Source organism: Sciurus vulgaris (genome assembly GCF_902686455.1).
Source record: "Sciurus vulgaris genome assembly, chromosome: 5".
NCBI classification, from domain to species: Eukaryota; Metazoa; Chordata; class Mammalia; order Rodentia; family Sciuridae; genus Sciurus; species Sciurus vulgaris.
The window spans coordinates 109706860-109724681 of NC_136465.1; positions in this window are offsets into that span (position 1 = coordinate 109706860).

Consider the following 17822-nt stretch of genomic DNA (forward strand, 5'->3'; position numbering starts at 1 on the left):
GACTATGCACATGTGCCAAGATTTGAAGAGTGGGGCACATCTCAGAAGGGTATTCCAGCCAGAAAATTAAAGGTTAAAATGCTAGTTGATATGATTGTGCAAAGGAAGGCTTGGACACAAAGACCTCTTTGAGGAGGCTGTGCCCCTCGAACACAGCCTTCCCTTGAGACACGGCTCCCTTCAGGACACTGCCTGCCCATAGGCACCCCCATTATTTGATTCTGGTGACCCCATCTCCTCCCTTGAAAAATCTCATTTACTCATACCCCAATTTAACAGGTACTTATTGGGTTCCTCCTAATAGCTAGGTTTCAGAGAAAGAATAGAGAGGAAGAGATACAATTCCTGACTTTATGGAGTTTACAATTTGATAGGAAAAAAATATTTTAATCAAGTTATGACACAAAAACATATAAAATGACAAAACTGCAGTGAAAGAAAGATTGAGCTGAGGGAAGATTTGACTGAGGAAACAACTGGAGGATGAGTGTGAAGTCTTGCTTGTTGGGGTGGTCACAACTCAGAGAGGTTCCTTTAAGCCTTAAGCAAACAAGCAAGCAAAAAGGCAAAGAGGAAAACGTCAACTTGACTGAGATTTACAGTCAGTCCCACATTTGTTCTTAAACTTATGTTGACATATTGCAGCAGGTAGTTTGTTAGGAAAGACATGTTGCAAGATTCTGCAATATTTAATGTGTAAAGGACAAAGTCACACCTCTACCCTAGGTTCTGGTTGTATTTTTTAATGCAAGCAATTTTCATGCTACCAGTTGAATTCATAGCATAAAGGGAAAAATCCTACCAGATAAACTCAACCACCCCTAATCAAAGGTATGGGCTTGTAGATGAGTTTTTTAGAACGGTCATGACATTTGGTCTCTGAATATAAATTCCAAACATCCTCATCAAATTGACTCTTATGTTCATAAATTCATTATTCTGTGACCACTACTCTCACTTTAAAATCATCCTACTGTGTGAAGTCCCACTTCTTTACCTAAGCACACCCTTTCTTAGATTGGTATTAGAGGAGTAAATGGGAAGGAATATAAGGTTAGTACCCTATCCTACCTTCTCATTTAAAATTTCCTATTTACACGTGTCCCTGCTTTACTGTCCACTGTCCTATTTCCTCTTTCTTATAGGACAAGAAAGAGTATTCTGCTCAAATATAAAATCAACTCCCTACTTTGTTCCCAGATGTGGAACAACTGGCTACCTTATTAATAAACTTTTTCTCATTTTATCAGATGGTTTTTATTTAGATGTCAACAGACCGAATATTTGGGGCAAGCAAGTTTGCCTGAGGAGCAAACCCTCCAAAAGCTGTATTGTGGCAGCTACAAACTATCTTGACAGGGAAGAGCTGACCTCAGAGAAAGATAACCTCTTGGCATCTGTCTAATGTGTCTTCAGCCTCCTCTCATTTCACAGGAGGTTGTGTTCCAGTGTCCTCACCTTCTCCATATCAAAATCTGCTCAGAGGAAAAGGACTGATAAACCCTGGCATTAAGGTATGAGAGCCAATGTGCTCTCTTCTGTTGATTAAGCAACAATTGACTGAACACTTACATGTTGAACAAAGTCTAGATAAAGAGACTAATTAGATACTCTGTTTAAGAGTCCAATAGAGGGGGTACATATGTGTAAAAAGAAGTATACTATGTGAAAGTACTTGCTGTAGGGGGAGCAGTGTCGGGGGATATGTGTGAAGGAGTGCAGAACTTAGTAGCCTCTTAGTTCCAAGGGGAATATACCTCAACACCTTCCCCAGTGCATCATGACTGTATTTCATATTAATTATTTCTATTTTCTGGCATTTGAAGAGACCCTCTTTCCCAGGGGTGTTATGTTTAAAAGAATAACCTTTAAGTCAAAGTGATGAGCCTCTAACTGTGGAATTTCAAGTACCAGGAGGAAATGTGCATATCCCTTCAGTCCCTAATTGCAACAACCACAGGATTGCCTTTGATTCACCTACAGCAAGGGGTAAATCAGGAAGTCCTAGAAAACATTCTGAAGAAGTTGATTCACTAATTATCTGGGCTGTGGTTCTTTACTCTATATTTCAGTCACATAGCTTGTATCATTCTAAAGTGTGACTAGGTTTGGAAATCACATCTCTAACTCTTGATATGCCTGAAACTACTCTGTGGTGGAGGGGGAAGTCTATTAGAAGGTCAGCTCTCATCCTTTCCTAGGAACCTAACACTCTCAGGGAATGACTCAGGGCCAGTGTTGGGTTGTGTTTCAGGGTACATTCCTACTATAGGAATGCTGCCTGCTCCTGAGACCAGGCCCATGAACTTCAGCAGGATGGGGTCAAATGGCATGAAACCTGGGACCACATCAATGTTTTGTGATGCAGACTACCTGAATTGGAATGTAAGTGTTTCCTTAGCCTCACCTCAAACTTACTGAACCAGAATCCCTGGGATGAGCCCCAAGAACTCACATTTTAACATGTTTTATGGTTCTTGCTCCCATTAAGATTGAGATATCTAGATTAGACTTACCCACTGAAGAGATGGATTTGAGGAGCATGTTTTGGGGGTGGAAGACCTAGTCAACCAAATAAAGGACCCAAAGGGTCTGGTGACAACTAGCCATAGTACGGAGGAGCAGGAGGACCAAGCAGGAAGTGCAGCCCAAGGGCCTTGACCTCTAGGAAGAATTAGGAAATTCTAGTGGGTGGAGTGGACAGAGGAGAGGAGAGGAGAGGAGAGGAGAGGAGAGGAGAGGAGAGGAGACCCTTTCAGAAAACTAAAGAGACACTTTTCTCAGAGAGTTCTCTAATAATGGTACTTGGAATTGGGGGTAGGATGCCAGTCTCCCCAAAGACACTGTTGTCCAAGGGAAGTTACTCAGGAAAGATTTAGGTAGAAGTGTTAGTGGGGACCCCAGCCAGAGGCTTGACATGGGGGTCAAGAGTTTAATTAACAGGCCTGACCCCTGCACCTAGGTCTGTGCCATCACTGGTTGGTTGCAGTCGCAGAGCCCGCATACGTTGCGGAGCCCGTGTACATCACAGAGGTAGGCGGTGGGCAGCTATTTCACCGAGCCAGTAGGCCAAGGACAGACCCTGCTGACCCCTGCACCTAGCTCGGTGCCATCACTGGTTGATCGCAGTCTTGGAGCAAGCAGGCAGGTAAGCCAGGCCACTTGCATCGTGGAGGTAGCAGGCGGGCACTCAACCCACCCAACCACCAGGCCAAAGACAGACGCCAACACTGAGAGACCCCGCCTGACCACCACGCCGAGGTCTGTTGCCAACACGGAGTAAGCCTGCAGAGGAGCCAGCTCGCCTGCATCGGGGAGCTAGCCAGAGGCTTCTTTATAGGCTGGTGCAGGCATTTCGAATTATTCCTGGGGGTGTGGCCATCATCATCAGAAGGGCAGCTCCCTTCCTGAGACACCTACAGGAGACTAGAGGACCTTTGACAAGATCCAGGAGCCAAGGAGAGGAGGTATTGAGAGACTCAGGACCAACTCAGAGCCACTGGGGAATATACCCCACCTGAAGGTCAACACCACAGGAAGACCAGCTTCCTAGTGGAGCACCGCATTATCAAGTTCCTCCAAGACTTCAGGCTACTGAAGGCTCAGAGGTGAGTTATTGGATATCTACAGAGACACTATTACTCAATAGAGGAAATCTGCAATATCCCAGAGTTTCACTATTAGAGGAGTAGACACCTGAAAAATATAAGAAAACAAGGGAAGAAAATGTCCCAAACAAACCTAGATACAATATCAATAAAACCCAATGACAGCACAGTAGAAGAAATATCAGAATGGGAGTTCAGAATGTACATAATTAAAATGATCAGGGAAGCAAACGAGGAGATGAAAGAGCAAATGCAGGCATTGAATGATCACACCAATCAATGGTTAAAAGAGCAAATATAGGAAACAAAAGATAATTCCAATAAGAGTTAGAGATATTGAAAAAAAAAACAAATCCTTGAAATGGAAACAATAAACAAAATTAAACACTCCATAGAAAGCATAATCAATAGGAAAGAACACCTGGAAGACAGAACCTCAGATATTGAAGACAAAATATTTAATCCTGAAAACAAAGTTGACCAAACAGAGAAGACCATAAGAAATCATGAATAGAATCTACAAGAACTATGGGATATCATGAAAAGGCCAAATTTAAGAATTATCGGGATTGAGGAAGGTTTAGAGAAACAAACCAAAGGAATGAACAATCTATTCAATGAAATAATATCAGAAAATCTCCCAAATCTGAAGAATGAAATGGAAAATCAAGTACAAGAGGCTTATAGGACTCCAAATACACAAAATTACAACAGACCCACACCAAGGCACATTATAATGAAAATACCCAACATACAAAATAAAGACAGAATTTTAAAGGCTGCAAGATAAAAGAATCAAATTACATTCAGGGGAAACCAATACGGATATCAGCAAATTTTTCAATCCAGACCCTAAAAGCTAGAAGGGATGTGAACAACATTTTTCAAGCACTGAAAGAAAATGGAAGCCAACCAAGAATCTTATACCCAGCAAAACTTACCTTCAGACTGACGACGAAATAAAATCCTTCCATGATAAACAAAAGCTAAAAGAATTTTCAAAAAGAAAGCCGGCATTACAGGACATTCTCAGCAAAATATTCCATGAGGAAGAGATGAAAAACAAAGAAGCAAATCAGCAAAGGGAAGAACTAGCCTAAAGGAACAACCAAATAAAGGATAAATCAAGTCATGTAAAAAAAAATGAGCCAAATGACTGGGAATACAAATCATATCTCAATTATAACCCTGAATGTAAATGGCCTGAACTCTTCAATCAAAAGACATAGATTGGCAGATTCGATTAAAAAGAAAGATCCAACAATTTGCTGCCTGCAAGAGACTCATCTCATAGAAAGAGATACACACAGACTAAAGGTGAAAGGATGGGAAAAAACATACCATGCACATGGATACATCAAAAAAGCCAGAGTATCCATCCTCATATCAGATAATGTGGACTTCAAGCCAAAACTAGTCAGAAGGGATAAAGAAGGACATTTCATACTGCTTAAGGGAAGCATAAATCAGCAAGACATAACAATCATAAATATCTATGCTCCAAACAGTGGCTCATCCATATACATCAAACAAATCCTTCTCAATTTCAGAAACCAAATAGACCACAACACAATAATACTAGGTGATTTTAACACACCTCTCTCACCACTGGACAGATCCTCCAAACAAAAATTGAACGAAGAAACCATAGATCTCAAAAACACAATCAATAATTTAGACTTAACAAACTTTTATAGAATATACCATCCAACAAAGAACGAATACACTTTTTTGTCAGCAGCACATGGATCCTTCTCTAAAATAGACCATATATTATGCCACAAAGCTACTCTTAGCAAATACAAGAAAATAGAGATAATACCTTGTATTCTATCAGATCATAATGGATTGATATTAGTAATAAATGACAGAATAAAAATCAGAAACTACTCCAACACCTGGAGATTAAATAATATGCTATTGTATGATGAATGGATAACAGAAGATATCAGGAAGGAAATTAAAAAATTCTTAGAGGTAAATGAGAACAAAGACACATCATATCAAAATCTCTGGGACATTATGAAAGCAGTTCTTAGAGGAAAATTTATTTCATGGAGCGCATTCAACAAAAGAAGAAAAAATCAACATATAAACAAGTTAACATTACAGCTCAAAGCCCTAGAAAAAGAAGAACAGAGCAACACAAAAAATACTAGAAGACAGGAAATAGTTAAAATCAGAGCTCAAATCAACAAAATTGAAACAAAAGAAACAATTGAAAATATTGACAAAATAAATAGTTGGTACTTTGAGAAAATAAACAAAATTGATAAAGCCTTAGCCACACTAACAAAGAGAACAAGAGAGAAAAACCATATTACTAAAATTTGGAATGAACAAGGAAACATCACAACAGACACGAGTGAAATACAAAACATAATTAGAAGCTATTTTGAAATCTATACTCCAACAAAATAGAAAATCTCGAAGACATCAACAGGTTTCTAGAGACGTATGGATTGCCTAAACTGAACGAGGAGGACATACACAATTTAAATAGACCAATTTCAAGTAATGCAATAGAAGAAGTCATCAAAAGCCTACCAACAAAGAAAAGTCTGGGACCAGATGGGTTCTCAGGCGAGTTCTACAAAACCTTTAAAGAAAAGCTCATTCCAATACTCCTCAAAGTATTCCAAGAAATAGAAGAGGAGGGAACACTCCCAAACTCATTCTATGAAGCCAATATCACACTGATACCTAAACCAGAAAAAGACACATTGAGGAAAGAAAATTTCAGACCAATATCCTTAATGAAGATCGACGCAAAAATTCTCAACAAAACTTTAGCAAATCGCATACAAAAATATATTAAAAAGATAGTGCACCACGATCAAGTGAGTTTTATCCCAGGGATGCAAGGTCGGTTCAACATCCGGAAATCAATAAATGTCATTCACCATATCAGCAGACTTAAAGTCAAGAATGACATGATTATTTTGATAGATGCAGAAAAAGCATTTGATAAAATACAGCATCCCTTCATGCTCAAAACACAAGAAAAAAATGGGGTAGTGGGAACATTCCTTAACATTGTAAAGCCCATCTATGCTAAGCCCATGGCTAATATCATTCTAAATGGTGAAAAACTGAAAGCATTCCCCCTAAAAACTGGAACAAGGCAGGGATGCCCTCTTTCACCACTTCTATTCAACATCGTCTTTGAAACTCGAGCCATGCAATTAGACAAACCAAAGAAATTAAAGGGATACGAATAGGAAAAGAAGAAATCAAATTATCCCTGTTAGCTGGTTACATGATTATATATTTAGAGGAACCCAGAAATTCCACCAGAAAACTTTTAGAACTCATAAGTGAATTCAGTAAGGTAGCAGGATATAAGATTAATACTCATAAGTCCAATGCATTTTTATACATAAGTGATGAATCTTCAGAAAGAGAAGTTAGGAAAACTACCCCATTCACAATAACTTTGAAAAAAACAAAATACTTGGGAATAAATCTAACAAAAGAGGTGAAAGACCTCTACAATGAGAACTACAGAACACTAAAGAAAGAAATTAAAGAAAACCTTAGAAGATGGAAAGATCTCCCATGTTCTTCGATAGGCAGAATTAATATTGTCAAAATGGCCATACTACCAAAAGTGCTATACAGATTCAATGCAATTCCAATTAAAATCCCTTACAGAAATAGAGCAAGCAATTATGAAATTCATCTGGAAGAATAAGAAACCCAGAATAGCTAAAGCAATCCTTAGCAGGAAGAGTGAAGCAGAGGGTATCACAATACCAGAACTTCAACTATACTACAAAGCAATAGTAACAAAAACAGCATGGTATTGGCACCAAAATACACAGGTAGATCAATGGTACAGAATAGAGGACATGGACACAAACCCAAATAAATACAATTTTCTCATACTTGACAAAGGTGCCAAAAATATTCAATGGAGAAAAGATAGCCTCTTCAACAAATGGTGCTGGGAAAACTGGAAATCCATATGCAACAGAATGAAACTAAATCCCTATCTCTCACCCTGCACAAAACTCAACTCACAATGGATCAAGGACCTCGGAATCAGACCAGAGACCCTACATCTTATAGAAGAAAAAGTAGGTCCAAATCTTCAATTTGTTGGCTTAGGATCAGTGTTCCTTAACAGGACTCCAATAGCACAAGAAATAAAAGCTAGAATCAACCAGTGGGATAGATTCAAACTAAATAGCTTTCTCTCAGCAAAGGAAACTATCAGCAATATGAAGAGAGAGCCTACAGAGTGGGAGAAAATCTTTGCCACTCATACTTCAGATAGAGCACTAATTTCCAGAATATATAAAGAACTCAAAAAACTCTACACAAAGAATACAAATAACCCAATCAACAAATGGGCTAAGGAAATGAACAGACACTTCACAGAAGAAGATCTACAAGCAATCAACAAACATATGAAAAAATGTTCACCATCTTTATTAATAAGAGAAATGCAAATCAAAACCACCCTAAGATTCCATCTCACCCCAATTAGAATAGCGATTATCAAGAACACAAGCAACAACAGGTGTTGGCGAGGATGTGGGGAAAAAGATACACTCATACATTGCTGGTGGGGCTGCAAATTAGTGCAGCCACTCTGGAAAGCAGTGTGGAGATTCCTTAGAAAACTTGGAATGGACCCACCATTTGACCCTGCTATCCCACTCCTCGGCCTATACCTAAAGGACTTCAAATCAGCATACTACAGAGATACAGCCACATCAATGTTCATAGCTGCTCAATTCACAATAACCAGATTGTGGAACCAACCTAGATGCCCCTCAATTGATGAATGGATAAAGAAACTGTGGTATATATATATATATATATATATATATATATATATATACCATGGAATATTACTCCGCCATGAAGAATAATAAAATTATGGCATTTGCAGGCAAATGGATGCAGTTGGAGAATATCATGCTAAGTGAGATAAGCCAATCTCAAAGAACCAAATGATGAATGATCTCACTGATAAGCGGATGATGACACATAATTGTTGGATGGAGGGGGCAAGAATGGAGGAAGGAGGGACTGTATAGAGGAAAAAGAGGGGTTGGAGGGGTGGGGGGGGAGAAAAATAACAGAATGAATCAAAATCTATTACCCTTGGTAAATGTATGATTACACAAATGGTATGCCTCTACTTCATGTACAAACAGAGAAACAAGATGAATTCCATTTGTTTACAATAAAAATGAATTTAAAAAAAATAAGAAAAAAAAGAGTTTAATTAACAAAGAGAGAACCAACGGTGATGCAGGAAATGAACTTATTCTCAGTTCGGCCAAAATTGGGAAGAGAACTAGCCTAGAAATCTGTCCATACTGATGACAGCTTCAGAATTACACCATAGAAGATCAAAAGCAGACAGCCAAGAGATATCCGTATGCTTGTGCAGTCTGGTCAGCCTGTGTGGGCTGGCACATCTGTGTAATACCCACATTCAGTGGGTATCTTCCTGGTACCAGGGTGACAGTTTCTGTCCAGCTTCTGTTCTCAGCATGAGATGTCTGCCTGTAGGAAACTTGGTCAGATAAATAACTTAAAAGAACAGGTTATAAGAACAAAATGGAGTTAATCAGGGCAGTGCCTGGGTCTTTTAAATTTTCCAATTTTAATGGAGCCCCTGTTACAGATGAAACTATGTAGAAATCTACTGTGAACTCTGGGTGCTCAAGTGACTCAAGGTAGAATCCCCCAAGTGTACGGTTCATCTGGGCTGAGATAGAACTGATTCTGCAGGTGGAAAATAACATGGCAGCTCTGATTAAAGGCAGTTGAAGCCTAGGAAAGGGAGTACCAGCAGCTCTGCACTGTCTGGAGGGAGGGCCTCTGTAGAGAGAGGAACTCCCAGCAACCTAACAACAGAAGAAAGTCATGTATTTGAACTCTGTTGCCATCATTCATAGTAAGATTTTCTCATAGGACCTCAGTCCTAAAGAAAATGATAAAGAATAGTAATATTATGGCATTTGCAGATAAATGGATGGAATTGGAGAATATTGTGCTAAGTGAAATAAGCCAATCCCCACAAAACCAAAGGCTGAATGTTTTTCCTGATAAGTGGATGATGATATATAATGGGGGTGGAGAGGTGGGAGGGAGTGAAGGATGGAAGAAATTTATATTACATAGAGGGAAATGAGAGGGAGGTGGGGTATGAAAAATGGTGGAATGAGACAGACATCATTACCCTATGTACGTGTATGATTACACGAATGGTGTGATCTACATCATGCACAACCATAGAAATGAAATGATGTACCCCATTGTGTACAATGAATCAAAATTCAGTCTGTAAAAATAAAAAATAAATAAATGAAAATAGAACCATGATCAATTATAAAAGAAGCATTTATTTCCATTTTCACTTATGAAAAGCAGCTGTTTTGTATAGCCAATAAAATTAATTTGCACAACTTTTGCCTATTTTAATAACAAAAGGAAGTGATATAAAAAGTATTGAGTATAGCACATAGCTAAGAGAAACACAGAAATTTTAGTAAAAACAATCTCATGCTAGACATGCTTTCTAAAAATTGATATTTTATCTGTAACTTGTTATGTGAATTGAAATAAATAATAATTTCAAGTGCAAAATGAGGCAACAGGATCAACTAATCTATTGTCGTTTTTGATATGCAAGGTACATGAAACTTCAGTGTTCTAATAAAGGTGTATTTTTACTCTATTCTTTTATTCATAATTTTTTTTTATCTGTTCTCATATACAAAGTCTTACCTATATGTAAGCTTAAATTTAATAAGGGATAATAAGATGCTATATGTGATATAGTAAAGTGTAATATACTTTTATTATATATACATATGTATAGATAGATACATATGTAAAATTTTTCCCATCACAGTAACACCAAGGTCTGTTTCCCCTCTTTCAAAATTCCCGTGGTTATTTCTGAGCATGTCTAAAGGGATATGTTGCACAAGCACAGAGACCAGCCCATTGGCCAGTCATCAACTTGGTTCTCCACCTATGCTCTGGTACCTACTTCACCAAAGCTGCTGTGGAGCTTTTTGGAAAGTTCAGAGGAGGACATCCTTGCCCACACCTAGAGTCTAGTGTCAAGAGATGCCCAAGCTTCCAGCCGAGGGGGCCACACCCTGGGTGGGCTGGGACAGTGGTGGGGAGAAAGGGCTCTTTAGTTCCTTGAGTGGCTGTATCTTCCTGTACCCACTCCTCATTGCTCTGTCCCAATCCTTCTTGCCATAAAGGCCTTCTCTGCAAGGTAATGGCAGGAAATTAGTTGGGGGCAGGGAAGAGAAAGGGGCTGGGACCTGGCAGTTTTTCTACATTGGCAGGATCAAAGCCTGGGCTAGGATTTAGCACTGTGGAGAACAATCTTTTCTTTATCTCCTCTTCCTCCTCCTCCTCCTCCCCTTCCTCCTCCTCCTCCTTCTCCTCCTTTTCCTTTAAACTTTTAGAATAGCTACCAAAAATATTGCCTCTCACTTCTATGGTCTTGGAGGCAAGCATCACTTTTACACAAATGTTTTAACTCTATGTGGGATAGGAAAAGAGGCAGGTAGACTGGAAGTGTTTCAAATGCCAGCATCTAATTAAAGAATATGATGCTGAACGTTATTAACTGAAGTTTGCTCTTCTGCCAAAATATATTTTTATTGCTTTGAGAAACACATACAAAATATGATATTAAAATTTTATTTACTGATACAAGGAATGCAACTTTCCATCATTGCATATTATCAGCTCACACATAGGTACAGTAGCTAGTGATTTAACTCTGACAGTATAATTAGTACAATGTGGGGGTCTGGGGTCTGCTGAGTGTTAGGAGAATCTGGAGGGAAAAGCACTTCACTTCAGGAAGCAGAGGGCCTATGCCCAATCAATCTTGGATACAAAGTAACTCTCCCCTCCCTCTCTCTGAGCCAGAAAATCAAAGGCACCAGGTTTAGGAATCCTGTCAGTGCTGAAAGGGTAGCACAGAGGAGGGAAGTTGGAGGAGCTTGCTTTGTTTCCCTGATCTCATATTGGGTGGTTTCAGGGTCCCAATGGCCTTGGCATACCCAAGACCCCAGTTCTCAGTTCTCTGTGATCATCAGAGACAGATCTTTAGGGTGTTATCTCCAGGAAGTTTTGCTGTTCCCCCAGGAGCCAATCCTCCTGCCCTAAAGGTTAGACACAGTTGTATCCTAAAGTTAACAAAAAAGATATGATGCAGGACTGTTGGCAAAGATACATATATCCCTGCTCTTAAGTTTTAAGAAAGGGAACTATGTAGGGTCTCCTGGCAAAGAAAATGTACAAGAATCTCCTGATTTTCAGTCTTTCCTCCCACCTCTTTACCTATCTCATTTGGAGAATTGTTCCATCAACAACATGTTTGCCTAAGTACCTGACTCTTGTGCTGAAAGATGCCTCCACATTGTAGAGAAAGAATTTCCAAGCTGCTGTCTGAACTTCCCACATAATTCCTTCTGTGCATATAGTATTGATGGCATTAATATACACAGGGGAAAGAGGAACAGCCTGAGGAATACCACATGGTAGTCCCCTTTCATTATATCTCTTTTTGCAAAGTTAAAAGTTGATATTTCTCATTTTTCAGTGAACATGTCTGGAACCTCTGACATCTCTCTGCTGGGTGACACAACACAAGCACGAGGAAGGAGCTCATCCCCTGTGGAGCTGGCAGGCACAGGTGGGTGTTCCAAGTGGTAAACTTGACAGGCCAGCTGAGAACAAAGTGTGCACCCAAAGGCATGGCACTTCCCTTCTTGTGGGAAGGGAAGAGGGACATCTGCAAAGCTAAAATCAATCTGGGTCTGAAGGACTCATAACAGCAGGGCCCCCAGGCTGCACCATCCTACAGATCCTGCTAATAAATGAAGTTTGCTTGAGAATCCAGTCAGGCACGGTGGCACATGCCTGTAATCCCTGTGGCTTGAGTGGCTCAGCCAGGAGGATCACAAGTTCAAAGCCAGTTTTAGTAACTTAGCAAGGCCCTAAGCAACTTAGTGAGACCCCATCTCAAAATAAAAAACAAAAAGTACTGTGGATGTTGCTCAGTGGTTAAGCGTTCCTGGTGCCAAGGAAAGAGAAAGGAAGGACAGAGAGAGAGAGAGACAGAGACAGAGAGAGAGAGAGAGAGAGAGAAGAGTGGAGGTAGGTAGGTAGGTAGGGAAGGAGGGAGGGAGGAAGGATGGATGGATGAATCCAGGGTCTGTGCTTCTTTAGACCAGAGTTCCACATAGTAAGATTTAAAGTAATATTTTTTCTTACTTCTAGCGAATAATAAGCAGAATGTGTTTCCAGGGGACATACTTAGTAGGATTTTTTTTTGTTATTTAAATTTATTTTTATTGTAAACAAATGGGATACATGTTGTTTCTGTATGTACATGGAGTAACAGCATACCATTTTTTCCCTCTATACAGTCCCTCCTTCCTCCATTCTTGCCCCCTCCCACCCCACATTGTATGTGTCATCATTCACTTATCAGCGAGATCATTCATCCTTTGGTTTTTTGAGATTGGCTTATCTCAATTAGCATGATATTCTCCAACTGCATCCATTTGTCTGCAAATGCCATAATTTTATTATTCTTTATAGCTGAGTAATATTACATTGTATATGTATACCACAATTTCTTTATCCATTCATCAATTGAAGGACATCTAGGTTGGTTCCACAATCTGGCAATTGTGAATTGAGCAGCTACGAACATTGATGTGGCTATATCTCTGTAGTATGCCAATTTTAAGTCCTTTGGGTATAGGCCAAGGAGTGGGATAGCTGGGTCAAATGGTGGTCCATTCCAAGTTTTCTAAGGAATCTCCACACTGCTTTCCAGAGTGGCTGCACTAATTTGCAGCCCCACCAGCAATGTATGAGTGTATCTTTTTCCCCACATCCTCGCCAACACCTATTGTTGCTTGTATTCTTGATAATCGCCATTCTAATTGGGATGAGATGGAATCTTAATGTAGTTTTGATTTGCATTTCTCTTATTAATAAAGATGGTGAACATTTTTTCATATGTTTGTTGATTGCTTGTAGATCTTCTTCTGTGAAGTGTCTGTTCATTTCCTTAGCCCATTTGTTGATTGGGTTATTTGTATTCTTCGTGTAGAGTTTTTTGAGTTCTTTGTAGATTCTGGAAATTAGTGCTCTATCTGAAGTATGAGTGGCAAAGATATTCTCCCATACTGTAGGCTCACTCTTCATATTGCTGAAGGTTTCCTTTGCTGAGAGAAAGCTATTTAGTTTGAATCTATCCCAGTTATTGATTCTTGCTTTTAGTTCTTGTGCTATTGGAGTCCTGTTAAGGAAGACTGATCCTAAGCCAACAAGTTGAAGATTTGGACCTACTTTTTCTTCTATAAGATGCAGGGTCTCTGGTCTGATTTCAAGGTCCTTGATCTATTCTGAGTTGATTTTTGTGCAGGGTGAGAGATAGGGATTTAGTTTCATTTTGTTGCGTATGGATTTCCAGTTTTCCCAGCACCATTTGTTGAAGAGGCTATCTTTTCTCCATTGAATATTTTTGGCACCTTTGTCAAGTATGAGAAAATTGTATTTATTTGGGTTTGTGTCCATGTCCTCTATTCTGTACCATTGATCTACCTGTCTATTTTGGTGCCAATACCATGCTGTTTTTGTTACTACTGCTTTGTAGTATAGTTGAAGTTCTGGTATTGCGATACCCCCTGTTTCATTCTTCCTGCTAAGGATTGCTTTAGCTATTCTGGGTTTCTTATTCTTCCAGATGAATTTCATGATTGCTTTCTCTATTTCTGTAAGGTACATCATTGGCATTTTAATTGGAATTGCATTGAATCTGTATAGCACTTTTGGTAGTATGGTCATTTTGACAATATTAGTTCTGCCTATCCAAGAACACGGGAGATCTTTCTCTTCTAAGGTCTTCCTCAATGTTTTGTAGTTTTCATTGTAGAGATCTTTTACCTCTTTGGTTAGATTGATTCCCAAGTATTTTATTTTTTTGAGGCTATTGCAAATGGAGTTGTTTTCCTCATTTCCCTTTCAGATCTTTCGTCGCTTGTATATAAAAATGCTTTAGATTTATGCGTGTTGATTTTATAGCCTGCTATTTTGCTGAATTCATTGACGAGGTCTAGAAGTTTTCTGGAGGAGTGTTTTGGATCCTCTAAGTATAGAATCATGTCATCAGCAAATAGTGACAGCTTAAGTTCCTATTTTCCTATTCATATCCCTTTAATTTCTTTAGTCTGCCTAATTGCTCTGGCTAGAGTTTTGAGGACAATGTTGAATAGAAGTGGTGAAAGAGGACATCCCTGTCTTGTTCCTGTTTTTAAAGGGAATGGTTTCAGTTTTTATCCATTTAGAATGATGTTGGCCATGGGCTTAGCATAAATAGCCTTTACAACGTTCAGGTATGTTCCTACTATCCCTATTTTTTCTAGTGTCTTGAGCATGAAGGGGTGTTGTATTTTGTCCAACCCTTTTTCTGTATCAATTGATATAACCATATCATCCTTATCCATAAGTCTATTGACATGATGGATTATGTTTATTGATTTATGGATGTTAAACCATCCTTGCTTGCCAGGGATGAACCCCACTTGATCATGGTGCACAATTTTCTTAATATGTTTTTGGATACGGTTTGCCAATATTTTGTTAAGGATCTTAGCATCTATATTCATCAAGGATATTGGTCTAAAATTTCTTTCCTTGATGTGTCTTTTCCTGATTTGGGTATGAGGGTGATATTAGCTTCATAGAATGAGTTGGTAGGGTACCCTCTTTTTCTATTTCCTGGAATACTTTGAGAAGTATTGGAATGAGTTCTTCTCTGAAGGTCTTGTAGAACTTGGCTGAGAATCCATCTGGTCCTGGGCTTTTCTTGGATGGTAGGTTTTTAATGGCTTCTTCTATTTCATTGCTTGATATTGATCTGTTTAAATTGTGTATGTCTTCCTGGTTCAGTTTTGGAGGAGCATATGTCTCTAGAAATTTGTCAATGTCTTTGGTACTTTCTATTTTGTTGGAATACAGATTTTCAAAGTAGCTTCTCATTATGTTCTGTATCTCAGTGATGTCTGTCATGATATTTCCTTTTTCATCACAAAGTTTAGTAATTTGAGTTTTCTCTCTCCTTCTCTTTGTTAGTGTGGCTAAGGGTTTGTCTATTTTGTTTATTTTTTCAAAGGACCAACTTTTTGTTTTGTCAATTTTTTGAATAGTTTCTTTTGTTTCAATTTCATTGATTTCAGCTCTGATTTTAATTATTTCCTGTCTTCTACTATTTTTGCTGTTATTCTGTTCTTCTTTTTCTAGGGCTTTGAGCTGTAATGTTAGGTCATTTAGTTGTTGACTTTTCATTCTTTTCTGGAATGCGCTCCATGCAATGAATTTTCCTCTTAGTACTGCTTTCATCGTGTCCCAGAGATTTTGATGTGTTGTATCGTCATTCTCATTGACCTCTAAGAATTTTTATATCTCCTCTCTGATGTTTTCTGTTACCCATGTTTCATTCGATAGCATATTATTTAGTCTCCAGGTGTTGGAGTAATTTCTGTTCTTTATTTTGTCATTGATTTCTACTCTCAGTTCATTATGATCTGATAGAACATAAGGCAGTACCTCTATTTTTTTGCATTTCCTAAGGGCTGCTTTGTGGCATAACATATGATCCATTTTCGAGAAGGTCCCATGTGCTGCTGAGAAGAAAGTGAATACACTCATTGATGGATGGAATGTTCTATATATGTCTATTAAGTCTAGGTTATTGATCGTGTTATTGAGTTCTATGGTTTCTTTGGTTGATTTTTGTTTGGAAGATCTATCTAGTGGTGACAGTGGTGCATTAAAGTCACCCAGAATTATTGTGTTGTGGTCTATGTGATTCCTGAAATTGAGAAGAATTTGTTTGATGTACAGGGATGCACCATTGTTTGGGGCATAAATATTTACTATCGTTATGTCTTCCTGATTTATGGTTCCCTTAAGCAGTATGAAATGTCCTTCTTTATCCCTTCTGACTAACTTTGGTTTGAAGTTCACTTTATCTAATATAAGGATGGAAACCCCTGCTTTTTTTACTGAGTCCATGTGCGTGGTAGGTGTTTTCCCATCCTTTCACCTTTAGTCTGTGGATGTCTTTTTCTATGAGATGAGTCTCTTGCAGGCAGCATATTGTTGGGTCTTTCTTTTTAATCCATTCTGCCAGTCTATGTCTTTTGATTGATGAGTTTAGGCCATTAACGTTCAGGGTTATAATTGAGATATGATTTGTATTCCCAGTCATTTGGCTTATTTTTGGTTTTTAAGTTGGCTTGGTTTCTCCTTTGAGTGGTTTTTCTCTAAGGTAGTTCCTCCCTTTGCTGACCTCCATTGTTGTTTTTCATTTCCTCCTCATGGAATATTTTGTTGAGAACATTCTGTAGTGCAAATTTCTATTTGTAAATTCTTTTAACTTTTGTTTATCATGGAAGGATTTTATTTCATCTTCAAATCTGAAGGTTAGTTTTGCTGGGTAAAAGATTCTTGATTGGCAACCATGTTCTTACAGAGCTTGTTCCAGGCCCTTCTAGCTTTTAGAGTCTGGGTTGAGAAGTCAGCTGCTATCCATATTGGTCTCCCCCTATATGTAATCTGATGCTTTTCTCTTGTGGCCTTCAAAATCCTGTCTTCATTTTGAATGTTAGGTATTTTCATTATAATGTGCCTTGGTGTGGATCTGTTGTGATTTTGTGCATTTGGTGTTCTGTATACCTCTTGTATTTGATTTTCCATTTCATTCTCAGGTTTGGGAAATTTTCTGATATTATTTCATTGAATAGTTTTTTCATTCCTTTGGTTTGTATCTCTGTGCCTTCCTCAATCCCAATAATTCTTAAATTTGGTCTTTTCATGATGTCCCTTAGTACTTGGAGATTCTGTTACTGATTTCTTACCATCTTCTCTGTTTGGCCAACTTTATTTTCAAGATTAAATATTTCCTCTTCATTGTCTGAGGTTCTGTCTTCCAAGTGGTCTAGTCTTTTGGTGATGCTTTGCACTGAGTTTTTTATTTGGTTTATTGTTTCCTTCATTTCAAGGATTTCCATTTTTTTTTTTTTTTGAGAATCTCTATCTCTTTGTTGAAATGATCTTTTGCTTCCTGCAGTTGCTCTTTCAGCCTATTGGTATTATCATTCATTGCCTGCATTTGCTCTTTTATCTCATGCTTTGCTC